Below are 14,205 nucleotides of genomic sequence, written 5' to 3'. Positions count from 1 at the left end.
GGAAATTTTAAATGCCACTCATAATACCTCTAGGATTAAGGCCAGAAAATAGTATGATCTTATCCTAGCCTCGCCGTGTCTTCTGACCGGAATATAATAAATATAAAATAATACCGGACGGTGACTATCAGAAGTTTTAATTTATTTATTTATTTACTCACATACATTATCACCTACATACATACATACCTATTTATTTGGTTTGTATGTCTGTGTTTCTACCCAGCAACATATCAATGCCTCTAACTCCATATTTACATAGATAGTGTCACGTGTCACATTGACTGAGAGGCGGGTTTGGATGGGTAATTGGATTTATTGGATACTTACAGGTCGTAACTACACATAAGGATAACACTGTTACCGATTTTCACACTACAAAGCACTATATACTAATCCCTTCAGATTATCTCCACTAATCTTCTCGGATTTCAGTATAACACACGAACTATACAAAGTCTCCCTAAATTATGCACTCCCAATACTACTGCACTATAGCACACACAAAGTCTTCATATCTCATGTTATGACGTCACACGCTGACTTCTTGTAGTCTTCTGTACTCCTGAAGCTTGCTGTTTGCTGTATTCCTCCAGCTTACAGATATCCTTTTGTTTGAGTGCTTCTGCCGCTACTGCGCACTCGTAACTGTTCTGAAGACTCCTGAACTCCTACTTACAGAGCCGCGGAACGGACATAGACCTACAGTAGACATATATCACGTGAACGCTATCCAACCAGTCTATACGCGCGTCGGTCGATCTACAGAAAACACAGCTTCCTCTATTGTTGCGGGTTGGGCCGTGTTTACAGAGCTGTTGCGTGGCCAAGCGTTGATGAAATCTGTTACAGTATACATCTATTTTGTATATGTTTTTATTTAATTATTTATTTATTCTGAAATTTTGTATGGGAGAATTGGAATTATAATATGTTTCAAGTGTTTTATAGTGAACTGGGATAGTATAACAAATAATGTTGAGTAGCTATGGGCAGGAATACTGGAATTCAATTCCCAGCAGACGCAGGGAATCTTGTCTATAACGGCTATGTTCCAGGGTGTATAGAGGCTGCTGAAAGAAACTGACCACTCTTTTGCATCGAGCATTAATATTGAAGCTTCGAAGTTCAGTGCATCTGCTTTAATATACTTACACTTTGCATTCTGCCCATAAAGTGAATTTGTGTGTTTCGTACGGTTCTCACAATAAACAACTATTATTCCCCTAAGCAGCAGTAACTGGTTGGTCTTTGTAGCGGTGACGTAATGTGTTTCCTGTGAAGTACGAATTTAATTGTTATATATTATTTAGAAGAAACTCGGTGGTTAAATGCTTAAGAATCCTTGTAAAGTACGTGCACTTTCTTTTATACCTCCATTTTGTTGTGTGTCAGCGAACCGTGTTCTTTCTGTGCTTTTATGCATTAATGATATTACTCACAGCACCCATGCAAGGGGTGACGATGAAAGAAGCTTAATTATGCTGTTGATGAAATTCAGAACGGGGAGAAATATTTACCGCTAATGGCAAAGGTTGTCACCAACATGAGAGCTGCAGGTAAGTCGCTCTGCACATAGAAATTCTGGATCTACAGTTTCCATAACAGCTTCATTTATTGCACACATCTTATTCTGCCCCATGGGTTCTAATTTATTTACTTTCGTGCTCACGCCTCAGTAAGGAAAAACAACAACGAGTTTTAAGTGAAGTTTCATGAGTTGGCCAACATGAAAAAAAAAATGAAATCATTGCTTCAACTCCAGCTCACTCAGTGGAACAGAGTTCATACTGAGAAACTGTTGAAGATATTTTCTGAAATAAAACCTTCATAAATTCCTTCAAAAATATCCAGTTATTGGTTATACCCTGAGCCAGATGAATCCTGTCCAGAACGTAACAACCTATTTTCTTAAAGTTAAAGTTTTAAGGTTAACCTTTCATCTCCATTTAAATATTCATGCGATCTCTTCAATATTTGTATGTATTTACCCTACATATGGGTGTTGTATGTCCCGCCAATCTCTTCCCCCTAATTGTTTCTGGTCAAGAGTATAAATTATAAATCTGATTTTGTAACCATCTCTGACTCTCGTCACTTCCGCTCTCCGAGGTTCAGTACTCTCCTCAGTACTTTGTGTTCAGAAAACCCTCAACCTCTTTCCTTCCTCAGAATACTATACTAATTTTACACCATGTGAAAGACAGGTAAAATTGTAATATATTCTGGCTTTTATATTTTTACAGGAAGACAAATATTCTGAAGTGACTGGTAGCATACATTCCCCAAATTCAAATTCGTTGTTAACTTATTTGTGAATATAGGCCCATTTCAGATTCCTCGTTGTCGCTCCACTTCAACTTTTGAATGTCTGAACCAATCTTTATGAAACTTGATATGTATATCATGACAACTGAGCCCATCACAACGGCGCACTTCATAAATCTCTCCCATCAGTCTGTTTGTCTGTAATATAACCGTCCTCTCGTTACGTTACTAAGCAACGGCTCGAAAAACCTTAACTTTGACAATAAATACATACACTACAATAAAATAATTGTTGGACGCGTCGTTTCCTATGCGGTCCGTACTTTTCGAAGGAAAGTAGGAGATTGGTTATTCCCAGAACATTTTGTTTAACTCCGCTGCATTTTGAAAGAATATATATTTAAATTACTTATTCCTTTAAATTTAATTAATCTACTGAATAACTGATTCGGATTGTATATTCCGAAATGAATATCAGTAAGTCAAAATATATAACTAGTACGTAAAATTCAGCCTATTACATTCTGAATGATGATACTGGAGAAAAAGTTCAATTGAATTCCTTTCCGAGTAGATTGATTGGCTTTTTATTTAACAGCGTTGTTGAAATCTAAGGGGTTATTTATCGACGAAAAGTTTTAAAGAAAGCCACGAACAGACCGAAGGAAACCACGAAATATCTCACTCAGAATAAACAGTAATCTAGCCGAGATTAGAATATAGTATCTCCATATGTTATTAGCCTTAACGCTGCATAGCCTGCTCCGTTTGTCATCAAGGCAACATAAATAGAAAAGTAAGGGAAAATTTATCGGTGTTAAAGAATTAAGCGGCCAGGCTGTGAAGCTGACCCGGTTGAAATTAGAACCGGAAATCTCCCGACCATAAGTTTATAATCATTACCGATTGAAATATTTAGCTAGGTAGGTGCGACAGACAGATATTAAGATTAAAATGCCTACTATGAAAACGCGCTGTATGCAATAACAACAAAGGCACATAGCAAATTTTATGGCAGAAAGAGTTTAACCAAAACAGTCGCACACACTAATGGAACAGTAAATTTAATATCACTGCTGACCAAACAAATTTCATCTCTTGTTAAATTTGTAGAAACTAATTTCAGCTCATTAAGTGATACTTTTGTTTCACATTGACTATTAATGTTTCAGAGCTGCGAAATTTGTTTTGTGAAGAATGCAAGTTAGATTGTAAACAGATCTAAGTTTGTGCCACTCACAGAAAACTTGCTTCTTCTATAATTTCAAGTTTACACGTATTTTGTCGAGTACACTGCAAACATGCAGATCTTGAATGTAAATTAAGCGAAGGAAATAAATTGAAATGTTCTTCACCGAATGTTAACGCGAATAGAATTAGATTTCAACTAAGGGTAGGTTCTAACTTGAATAGAAGATGCCTGCAATGAAAGTAACAATGCTATACAGGGGTAAGATCACTACAATGGAGCAAGTTTTCCTCATCAGTGAAGTGTAGGAGCGCCGGTCACGGTAGCCGAGCGGTGTAAGGCATGTACTGTCTTCGCTCGCTTGGTAGCCGGGATCGTGGGTTCGGATCCCACACAAGGCATGAATGTTTAGTTTATGTGTGTGCGTTTTTCTGTGTTTGTGTACAGTTAGAGGCCTTGCGATGAGCTGATCAACCGCCCAAGGAGTCCTACCGAATGTGTAAGATCTAGAAAAACCGAAGTGAACGGAAAAGTTCATGGAGGTAGGCCTAGGCCCACTGGGGCTGTAGTGCCAAGGAAAAAAATGTAGGAGCATGTACTTGCAGTTTTCGGTCCGTTTCTTTGTTTTCTGTACCCATTCAAGATGAACTCTGCTCCATGAATTTGGTTGGTTAGACCAAACTGCAAAAAAATTAGAAATTAGGTTTGCTTTCAATTACCATTCCAGACAACCCACGGACTATCTATTCTTTGGACCAGTTGGTTGAAACAGAAAACAACAATCTAATTTCGTGAGGGAGGAGCAGCTAGAATTAGAAGCCAATGAGGTGTGTAGTTTTCCGAACCGCCCACAGACGGAAGTGAGCATTAGCATCGCACTACGGGCGTTTTATCACTGGTCTGAAATCCTCTGGTAGCCACTGGGTGTGGGGTTGGCAGCGACGAAATTGCCTCTGCCACGGAATGAACCCCACTAATCAATCCCGTAAAATCACTTAGTGACTGGACCACCAAAATGTCTGCAGCCACCTGCTCGCGCTGTTTCCTCGCTCGCGGACATTTTCCATCCTGAAGATAGAAGCGATATATTCCTCCGAAACGTCGGTTCACACAAGATCTAAACCGCGCCACATCCCGGAAGCGGTATTCTTCATAGTCACCGCCGTGAAAACCTCAAATTTTATGAGTATCTTTTGTGTTTACCCTCTTTTGGCAAACAGACGTTCAATCTCAATAGGCTTATTCAGTTCAGGTATAAAATTTCTGCCTCATTATTCCTTTTATATCTATGACGAAAAAAATACAATGCATTTTCGTTCATCTCTCTTTTCAGACGATTCGAAACTTGAAAATAATGTGACAAAATACGTAAAAAGTAACAGTAAAAAAATAAAGGTATCCTTGTAATAGGCCGTGGAGGTATATAAGGTTGTGAGATGTTGTGGTTCCCATATTTTCTAGACAATAGGCTCATAGATGGCAGTGAGGTTGTCAACCTTACCCGCCCTCCGCCCTTATCTACAAGAATATTCCTGGTACTCATTTCTGTTAGAGGATGAGTCGACCCCAGAGCCATAGTGCGGCTGGAAGGCTTAGGTCAATTGAAAAAAAAATCCAATTACCTCATCGGGACTTAAACCGAGCGACCTTCCGGCTTGTAGCATAGTTCCTCGACCAACTAAACTACCGTGTGCCTCTGTGAAAAAATATGTAGAGTAAATTACTCCTACCTCAGGTATTAAGGAGAGAGAGGTTATATTATCCGAGGTATTATCTCTCATTTCTTATTATTTACTACTTCTGGTATGATTCAATGATAAGTTGATATACTCTGGTAGTCTGTGTTTTGGTCTATGCCTAACAGCAAGATATAACACAGTGTTTCATTGGGAGTGTGAAGAGAAGAAGGGGTGAATATGGATGCTAAGTACTTCAGGATCTGAAAGAGACAGTCATGTACTGTAAAGAATTATTCTGTTATTTCTCCGCAGAGACTGATTTAAACTACAGAAAATCAATATCGTTTGATGTTCAAAATCTGTTCTTTATTTCGTGGTTGCACTTGGATTGCGATTTCATTAATTTACGTGTTTTCCGTAACCTGAACTTCTGTTTCCCTTCATCTTAAACCGGTTATACTATTTGAATGTTGTTCCTCTTTGCATGTTCCCTTGTATTTGGGCAGTTACACTGTTAAGTGGCAGCATTTGAGGCTCAGCCACTGGAATAACAGACAACATCACGTGACTAGTTTCGCACGCGAGACGATTCCCGAAACCGCAGCAGTCAAACGCTCGCAGCAAAGCAGAACCTACGCAAAACATGCGCAACAGTTCACTCCACGAGAATACTGACCTCGAACCTATTTCAACGTGTCCCCATTCACTCATTAAATTGACCTCCATTCCGGCTTTGACGGAGGTTGAGCCATCGGCTGACAGCAAATTTCGTGCATGAATTGCAGAACACACCTCATGTTTACTTTAGTTTGTTGCTGAATTTACTACAATGCACTGCGTCATTCAACACTTCTACATCCAAGCAGATTGCCTACATCAAGGCCAACAGTGCCTTTTGCTTTTTTCCTTTGTCGCTACAGCCCCAATTTGGACCTTGGACTACCTCCATGAAACTCTTCGTTTCACTTCGGTTTATTAGAACTTAAGACATTCGGTAGGACCCCTTGGGCGGGTGATCAGTTCGTCAAAAGGCCTCTACCTGTACACAAACACTGAATATCCATGCCTTGAGTGGGATTCGAACCCATGATCCCGGCTTCCGAGCGAGCGAAGACCGTGCTTGCCTTAGATCGCTCGGCTACCGTGACCGGCAATAGTGCCTATATTTTACATAATTTACATTGCATTAAATTATCGCAACCGAACACTTAATAAAATAGATTACCATTTTGTCTGTAAGCAAGCGGATTGGTCACATTAGTGGTCATTCAAAAATATAATAAATATTTAAAATAAATTTGAGTGGTCTGCGATAGACAGATCTATTTGCTGGAGAATGCACGTAGCACGCAAGGGGGCATGAATATATTCGCAATGCAATTTGCAGTTAATGTGAACATTTTACTGCAAGGATCATGACTCATGTAAACTAAGCTTTGACATTTAAATTGTATGATTACGTAAATAAACTGAGGGATGTGAGGAAGTGTAGATCTCCAAATTACGAGTACACTGCTTGTGGTCCAGATACCGCATAACATTATACCGTAACAATAAAACCCGTAAAGTTACTTTAGTAAAGTAACTTTACTTATGTAGGGTACAGTTTTGTTCAATAAAAATACATATATATTTCTGATTTAAATTAATTACCACATAGCTAGGGGAAAGGCAGAGACTGCCTTCTAAAAGAAGTTATTGAAGGAAAGATAGAGGGGCAGACAGAAGTGACAAGAAGACGAGGAAGAAGACGTAAGAAGATGCTGGATGACCTTGGGGACAGAAGAGGATACTGTCATTTGAAGGAGAAAGCTCTGGATCGCAGTGGAGGAATTGTTTTGAAAGAGACTGTGGACCTGTCGTCTGCCAGATTACTGATGATGATGATGATGATGATGATGATAGCTAGGAGAGCGATTACAAACCAGTGACACACAAAATAATTGATGGGCACGTGAAATTTTGTTTCGAAGCAATATTTCCACTAAAAGAAATGGCTAAATTTCTAATGACGTAGCAGACATGTGGATACGTCAGAACTAATATGCAGGGTCACGTGAAAAGCAGGCATCTGGGCACACCTGCATCACAGACTTAATGCAAGGAGCGATCCCACCTCCCAACCTGTTTTCGGTTGTCTCCAGTGTTCCCGTGTATGTTATTGTTATCATTCGAAAACAAGCGATTTCAGCGACAGGAAATTTAGCAAGGGCGTGGGGTTGGAAAAAGAAGATTGATGCAACTGAAGAACAACAACTTTGTGATCTCTGTTCTAAAACTTTTAAATATAATTTAATTTCTTAAGTGATAAGTTAAAATATTAACATTTTAACTCACTACATTTTAGCTTAATTTAAAATCTTCATATATAAAATTTTGGACAACTTTGAACTTGATGAATTATGTAATAGTTATTTTCCTCAAGAGTTGTTATTTGACTTCTGAAGATAGTCATTAATTGACCTAAGCATGTAAAGACATATATATAAATATATTTTTGAGTCACACTGGACGGTGTAGTCCAATCATTCTATGAATAGTACAGTCTGAAATGCCGCGCCATAACTCAAAGCGGTTAGTCGCTGGCTTCCCACTGCGGCGGCACGGGTTCGATCCCGGTGTCTGGTCAAGTGGGATTTGTGGTGAACAAAGTGGCGCTGGGGCAGGTTTTCTCCGAGTATTTCAGTTTCCCTGCCAATGTTCATTCCACCAATTGCTCCACAATCACCCTCACCTATCATCTGGGGCTGGTACAATAGGCCAGAAGTGGCCGCAGTCCAAGGGACTTAGTCCCACCCCACTAGCAATATATATATATATATATAACAGTCTGACGAACGTGGAAGGGACATGCCTAATGAAAGTTTCTGTGTCTGATGTTCTGTTCGTGTACAGCTGTGTTGGTTGGCACAGCTGTGGGTATGTGCTTCACAGATTAGTCTAGTTTGTGGATGAAATAAAACACCTTACGAAAGAAAAATGTAAGGCCATCCACGGTTATACGATAAGTAATATCACTCCTGTGTAATAACCTTCGTTGTCCTGCCAACTCGCTTAAATGAAGCGAATGTCTAACTGCGTGGATTATGGACGCCAGCAGATGTTATGTTCAATGCCATTACAGCATTTGAGAAGTTCAGAATATACCAAAGTAACTTCAATGGCAGTACTCTAAGCTTATTCTCTTTGATTGAATGCCCTATCATTAGCAGAGTGCAAGAAAGTTCTCCTTCAAGATTGTTAGACTTGAAGCATCTTGAGGAAACAATGAAATTTTGAAGTACATCCTGATGCTGTAAAATTGGAAAACCTGAAACACGAAATGTTTGACTGGATTGACTTAACTTACTTTAGAATGAAATTAATTGGATTTAGTGTGAAAAGTTTGGTAACTAAGCAAGCATGATGAAGGAATTTAACTTAAGCTTTAACTATTGTTCCCTCAAAACAAAAGTTAAATCTGAAAATGAATTGACTAAAGCCTGGAACATTACCTTGTACTTGGAAAAATATACCGTGACGTTCTTAACAGTGTTATTAACATATGTTTGTGGGCGCCTCTCTTCTACGGTGAGTTATGTGAAACCTTATTTTAGAAATAAACTTGCCAGTGAAAGCAGTGCAGCTTGAGTTACTATCAAAAGGAACAAATGCGAATCTGAGAAAACTTCAAAATTCTCACTGACATCATTCATAAATAATTTATTTAAAGTAAACTACGACATTGAAACAAAGTTGGGGGCAGTTCTATTAAATTTTTCCAAGAAGCAGATGAGAAACTGAGTTCAGCTTACGCCTGCTTCAACTTTTTTTTCTTTTTGCTTATCTTCCACTTCCTCCCTGACGATGTAGCAGGTATATCCCTCCGAACGGTCGGAATCTGTCGCAACTACACTGCCTTACAACCCCGAAGACTGTACTCTTCAAAGTCACAGCAATCATAACCTCAAATTCAACATAAAAAGCATCTGCTTCCGCTTGAAATCGAACCGGAGCCTTCCAAGTCCATAGCCAGTCAGTATGGCGACCCGGTATCCCGTGTGCCTTATACACAAAACCAATTTCCCTATTCTGTAACCAGCCAGGTTCCAGGTGAGAGAAGAAACGCCGCAGACTTAAAACACCAAGGATGTGACAATGTGCTTCCTGGTCAGGGCTTTCGAATAATTAAGAGAACCAATATATGAACGAGGAACAATGTTGCAATGACTATCCAGATATATTGTTAAATTCTGAAACAAAAACTGTTCCATATCCCATTCTTGCGCCACGCTCTCATGCTGGCACGTGGACGTAGGCTCTATCCTGAGCGGTGTGAAGCCAGTGCATGGCTGACCGAGCTGCAGAAAACCCAACCCTTGAAGCTCTCACAGCCGTGGTTATGGAGACCTGTCTCTCCAGGAATTCAGTACCATGTAGACTGATGAAAATCGACCTATGTTTCGAGCAAATAAGTAGCATCCATCTTCAGAGTTGAAGAGTGTGGCAAGCAAGAAGGCTCTACTTGCTACACGCTTCATATTGGATTATTGCTTGTCACTTTCAACGGACTACATGATGTTATATTCCAGGTGACAGAATTTTATTAAGTTTATTAAACATGCTTGTGGAAAGTAATACGCAGTTTATAAGCACGTAATGACACTTTATTCAAGATTTCCGACATATAAAGAAGATATTTCGCTATATCACGGAAACCCGCAGTGACTAGTGCACATAATGACATCCAGGTGTGTTACAAATGTCCAACTTAGTCTCGTGCCTGGACCGCGCCATAGCTCAAGCGGTTAGTCGCTGGCTTTCCACCGCGGCGGCCCGGGTTCGATCCCGGGTCTGGTCGAGTGGGATCTGTGGTGGACAAAGTGGCACTGGGGCGGGTTTTCTGCGAGCTTGTGGTTCAGACTGATCGACAGTATCGAAGCTCACAAGCCAGTCGCCGCGAGATATAGACTACCCACAGCACGCGTGTAAACACGTAAAGCTGTATTACACACACCGACCCGGTTAGTATTTGTACATGAAGAGTTGGCACATTCAACTTCATAAAATCCTAAGGCTCATTTTCCACCAGCGTTAGTGGAGCGTCTTGGTGAACCATTGGCTGGTGGCTGCGTGGAAACAGCTCCGTTAAGTCGGCGGTTTACAAAATATGGCACGCCACAAAGACTACTGGAGAGGGAGACTATTGAAAGTCCTAAAATTGGTACATAGAAGAGAGGGTTAATCTAAAGCAAATAGCAAAATTGTCTCCGGTTTTAGTTTGCTAAGCACCATGCCGAGTATGGGGGAGTGGAGGTGTAGCTCCATCATTATTGACTTCTGCACTGATCGGAAGCCGGGCCGCTTGACCTCAGGGGAAAGTACCTCCAGCAGAAATTCGATAGGAGTCTGGGCGGGCTCCAGAGAAGGTCTGGATGTTACGGAGAAGAGAAAAACTCTTGCTCCCGTCGTGTATCAAACCCCGGCCGTCAAGGCGGTGGCTAGTCGCTGTGCCAACTTAGTTACCCCGGATATTAATTTCCCATCTCTGCAGCCTATTTCAGTAAGACCCGTCCCAATATTATTCCCCCTTATACTAATGAATAACATGGGGAATATGAATACACAAATGGGTCACAGTGAAGGAAGACGCGAAGATAGGAACAGGCATACAGTGCCACAGAGACCGAGACATATGCAGAGGCACCAGTTGAATTACGTCGATGTAGACACTCTACACTCAGAAGAACATCCGCCTCATTACGGTACGAAAAGAGAGACGACAACAACAACAATAACACAGGCCCTTAACTAATCATATAAAAAGGGGGGAAAACAACGCTTCACGAAAATCAGAAGACGGCAAATAATACCCCATCCGTTTTCACAGAAGAAGCACGGAGACACAAACCTCAGCGGCTCAAGATATTTAATATTAAGAACATTAATAATTTATTTTAATTTAAGCACATTTCAGGTTAATTAAAAATCTTTATACAAAACTGTAAGTTTATATACTAAATGCATGCAATAGTACTTCCTTAGTATGTTGTTATTGTCTTCTGAAGATGATCACAACTGACCGAAACATTTAAAGGCACTATATAAACATATAATGAGTCACACTGGACGGTGTTGTCAAGTCATTCTATAATAAATTCCTCCTGTTTGGCATACCTCAATGATCTTGATGCATATTTATTCAAATTTACTTTTACTTTTTAGGATATAACGAAGTGTTCCCAAAGATAGATACTGTAGGGTTCTGACGTTGGTGTATAACACGCAGAGATACAGGGTTTTCGGACTTTGTCCATCGTCCGGATTCTAAATAACTTAGAAAAAACACAACGTTTCGGAAACGGGATCTGTTTCCGTCCTCAGGTGAGGGAAGACGCCTACTCTGTTGGGTTCCTTAGAAATTGCTAGCCTCAATCACTGGATCCAGTTCCCGAAACGTTGCGTTTCTTCTTAGTTATTTGGAATCCGGGCGTTGGACAAAGTCCGAAAACCCAGTATCTCTGTGTTCCCAAAGATATTCACACATGTCACTACACAGGGCCAGACTTCTTTTGCTTTTTAGTGAGCTAAATATTCAGCAACCTAAATATATTTAAATAGAAGATTTAGACCGCAACAGATCTATATGTTGTGTTTCATTTTTCTTTTGTAAAAGCCCTTTTTAAAGCGGTAACATTTGATTTGAAAATCATGTACAGAATGAAGCAGGGGTTATGTTGGGGCAACATGAAGAAAAATCGCATTCCCTTAGCATACTTCCATTGCAGAATGACAGCACCAAATTTCATAGAAATCCGTAAAGCAGTTACGTTGATTACATACGTTAGACGGACAGACAAAATTTACTTACTAGTGAAGAATGCGAAAAGAAGTCGATTTCAAATCCGTGCTTTTTTTTTTTATTCTTCTACACGATAACAATGTCAAAAAATGTTGAAATAGACGGAATTTCCGACTTACCTGCTCTCAGCGTACCGTGAGCATACCACAATGAAATCAAATATAGACAGTAAGAGAAAATATTAAATTTAATCAGATGTATATAAAAATGCTCAACGCGGAGGAGTCTCAATAAAATATAAAACTATAACATGGACCATAAACATGCCGAATTTCAAAATATATGGCTCGTAATCCCAGAAGATGCCTGAATAAATTATTATTTCTGTATTTCGAATCACTCCAATTCATCATCTCCTTTTTAGAGAATCCGGAATAACCCTACCACGTGACTTGAAGGATTGAGAAATTGTTAGTTAACTAATTATCACTTTCATTGAAGTCGGTTTATTAATTAATTCTTGGCCTGACGAATTAAAGAGTTCTTGATACACTTTAATACAATCTTCCCCTCTATGGCTTTATCTCCCAAGTCGTTCTTTCTTAACACATTTTAGATTCACAACTGTACCTGTATTTCATATGAGGAACCAAAAATATAAATAAGAAATAAAGCTCTGTGTTTCCAGGTACAGATCTGACAAAATCTGAAACGCTATATCCGCCTGCGTTTATCAACAAACCTAGAGGCCCTTCAACTATGGGTTTTTCAAAGGAACATGCAAGATTTTGTTGTTAGTTAGGGCGTGACTAAAACTAAACAAATGCAGGAGAAAACTTTCAATAATAAAAACAAAGGAATAAGTAGAATGCATAAAATGAAAAATGTTCCCGAGGAACGTGGAGAAATTCAAAACAATTGGCTTTTGGTCTCAGCGCTCCGTTTTTCATAGTAAAAAGTGGATAATAGAAGACGAGACAAATCTTTCGCGGATGACAAAAAACATTAAGCAATGTTACTTTTCAGATCAAGTAATATTTAACTTAAGCTTCTTAAGAAACTTAAAAAACTTACCTACGTTCAAACCCGTCCTGACTGTGGAATAAACTTACGATCTCATTTCACCCCCAGGGCGAAACACATCTGTCATCCACTTCTAGACGAGAGGGAGGAAGCGTATGAGGGCGATGAGGTCGCTTCAGCAGAGCCCGATCTATTCGGCATCCTCCGCCAAGCCTCGTCCACAACAACCCCCCACCCCCCACCCCAGCTCTTGCGCACGTCACTCCAAGCCAAATTTTAATCGTATTAAAAAATGCGTAAATGCAAAAAATATTTCCATCCAAAGGCAAATCGAGGCTCTTCCGAATTATTTTATGTTTCTATGACTTATTTAATTTCTTATCATCAGTAGCGCCGAGTGAAATATCGGTTAATTATAGATAATTTTATAGAAAATTGTAATACGAATGCGTGAAATATTTATGTACATTACTTAAAATAGTGAGATCAATGAAAGGGCAGGAAAATTAACGCATTCTTGTATTACTAAGGCCTTGTTTATTGTTAGTGGGGTGGGACTAAGTCCCTTGTACTGCGGCCACTTCTGGCCTATTGTACCAGCCCCAGATTATAAATGAGGGTGATTGTGGAGCAATTGGTGGACTGAAGATTGGCAGGTGAAACAGAAGTACTGGGAGAAAACCTGCTTCAGTGCCACTTTGTCCACCACAAATCCCACTTGATTAGACCCGGGATCGAACCCGGGCCGCCGCAGTGGGAAGCCAGCAACTAACCGCTTGAGCTATGGCGTGGCTTAGGTAGGACCCCTTTGAAAGAGTATCAGCCTGTCGCGTGGCCGCAACCGACACACGAAAAAACACAAATATAGAACAACACACAGGCATCCATGCCTCGAGTGGGATGCGAACCCACGATCCTAGTGTTCAAGCAGGCGAAGACTATTCATCCCTTAGACCGGACGGCCACTATGATCGGCAAGGATTCCCCTATGCGATTCCTTAATGAAAATAAGACAAAGATATCCTTTGACAAAATTCCGGCAGACGCATAATTTTCTCTGAAAGCCCGGTTGTAGGGGGCACCAAAAGTGTTGCCATAATGCATTCAACCCAATCGCGTTCTCGACGGGAACATACGTCGGTTGAAACGTTTGTCGAGGGACGTCATAACCTATATCTTCACCATCAAGAAATCGCGTGATGGTGTTCGTTGGTGCTTATTATCGGACATCCTATATCGATAGTAGTACAACATATGTGTAGCAC

At 40.1% G+C, this 14,205-nt stretch overlaps 1 protein-coding gene across 2 annotated transcripts in view; it reads right to left on the bottom strand.

The window, feature by feature from the left end:
• LOC111867545 (alpha-1A adrenergic receptor) overlaps positions 1-13,098 on the bottom strand; it is a 183,164-nt gene extending 170,066 nt beyond the window's left edge. For both annotated transcript variants that reach the window (XM_023857523.2, XM_023857524.2), the window contains exon 1: positions 12,992-13,098. The gene's annotated coding sequence lies outside the window, so the exon portion shown is untranslated. The remainder of the gene's footprint in view (positions 1-12,991) is intronic.
• Positions 13,099-14,205: the final 1,107 nt, after the last annotated feature.

The sequence above is a fragment of the Cryptotermes secundus genome, unplaced genomic scaffold (genome assembly GCF_002891405.2).
Source record: "Cryptotermes secundus unplaced genomic scaffold, Csec_1.0 scaffold1979, whole genome shotgun sequence".
Classification (NCBI taxonomy): Eukaryota; Metazoa; Arthropoda; class Insecta; order Blattodea; family Kalotermitidae; genus Cryptotermes; species Cryptotermes secundus.
Note: the sequence above shows the minus strand (reverse complement) of the source record. Positions and strands in the feature narration are given on the sequence as shown.